The 1,734-nt window shown below is 43.3% G+C and overlaps 1 pseudogene; it reads left to right on the top strand.

Annotated features, from left to right (window-relative positions):
- Positions 1-476: 476 nt before the first annotated feature.
- LOC100961119 lies at positions 477-1,443 on the top strand (annotated as a pseudogene).
- The last annotated feature ends 291 nt before the right edge of the window (positions 1,444-1,734 follow it).

Raw genomic sequence — 1,734 nt, 5'->3', positions numbered from 1 at the left:
AAAAAAAAAAAAAATATGAAAATAGTTTTGACTTTTCAGACCTCTGAAAGGTTCTCAGAGAGTTTAGTTGACCCTGACCACACTTTGAGAACTACTACTCTACAGATTTTTTTTTCTTGTGTTTTTTTTTTTAGAGACTCACTGGGTTGGGCAGGGTGGCTTATGCCTGTAATCCTAGCACTCTGGAAGGTCAAGGCAGGCCTGAGCTCACAGGTTCAAGACCAGCCTGAGCCAGAGCGAGACCCTGTCTCTAAAAATAGATGGGCATTGTGACGGGTGTCTCGAGTCCAAGCTACTTGGGAGGCTAAACAAGAGAATCACTTGAGCCCAAGAGTTTGAGGTTGCTCTGAGCTGTGATGCCATGGCACTCTATGAAGGGTGACAAAGTAAGACTCTGTGTTGAACAAAAATCTAAAAAGGGAAAGAAAAATGGAGACTCAGGCTCTGGTGTTTGGGTTTCTTCTCTGCCGCCTAAAATGAACCGGTTCTTGGGGAAAGTGAAACCCAAGGCTCTGCCACCCAGCCTAACTGAATGCATTGTCACAATGGGCAGCAGGAAGAATCCATTGACAAAAAGAATTTGTGATTGGATGCTAAGTTAGTGAAGTATAAGTATCAGATCAAGAAGATGAGAGAGGGTCCTACAAAGAATATGGTCAAGCAGAAAGTCTTACAGATTCTAAAGCAAAAACGGATGTATGAGCAGCAGCGGGACAATCTCGCCCAATAGTCTTTTAACATGGAACAAGCCAATTACACCATCCAGTCACTGAAGGACACCAAGACCACGGTTGATGCTATGAAACTGGGAATAAAAGAAATGAGAAAAGCAAACAAGCAAGTGAAAATTGACCAGATAGAGGATTTATAAGACCAGTTAGAGGATATGATGGAAGATGCAAGTGAAATCCAAGAAGCACCGAGTCACAGTTATGGCACCACAGAATTAGATGAAGACAACCTGAAAGCTGAGTTGGATGCACTGGGTGATAAGCTTCTGGCTGATGAGGATAGTTCCTACTTGGATGAAGCAGCATCATCTGTACCTGCAATTCTAGAAGGTGTGCCACTGACACAAAAAACAAGGATGGGCTTGGCACCCATAGCTCAGTGGGTAGGGCCCTGGCCACATAGACCAGGCCTGGTGGGTTCGAACCTGGCCTGGGACTGCTAAAAACAACAATGGCAACTGCAACAACAACAACAACAAAAATAGCCAGGCATTGTGGCAGGTGCCTATAGTCCCAGCTACTTGGGAGGCTGGGGCAGGAGCATCACTTAAGCCCAAGAGTTTGAGGTTGCTGTGAGCTATGATGCTACAGTACTCTACTGAGGGTGACATAGTGAGGCTCTGTCTCAAAAAAAAAAACAAAAACAAAAACAAAAAACAAGGATGGAGTCCCGGTGGATGAATTTGGATTGACACAGATTCCTGCTTCATAGACTTTCATCATTCAAGTACCTTGTATAAAATGAACATACATTGTGGGACTCAGAAATGTGTTATCTTTCCAAATTTGCCATAACAGATTTAGGTTTTTTTTCTTTTCTCTGAAAGAAAGGTTAATTGCATTGCTCCCCCCCGCCCCAGTAGGAGACTCATCCCTTTGGAGATGCTTTCTTTGTACTAAAATTTGATTCCTTTTTTTCTTTCTTTCTTTTTTTTTTTTTTTTTGAGACAGAGCCTCAAGCTATTCCCCTGGGTAGAGTGCTGTGGCATCACAGCTCACAGCA

The sequence above is a fragment of the Otolemur garnettii genome, unplaced genomic scaffold (genome assembly GCF_000181295.1).
Source record: "Otolemur garnettii isolate 467f Iridium unplaced genomic scaffold, OtoGar3 scaffold00068, whole genome shotgun sequence".
Lineage (NCBI taxonomy): Eukaryota > Metazoa > Chordata > Mammalia > Primates > Galagidae > Otolemur > Otolemur garnettii.
Note: the sequence above shows the minus strand (reverse complement) of the source record. Positions and strands in the feature narration are given on the sequence as shown.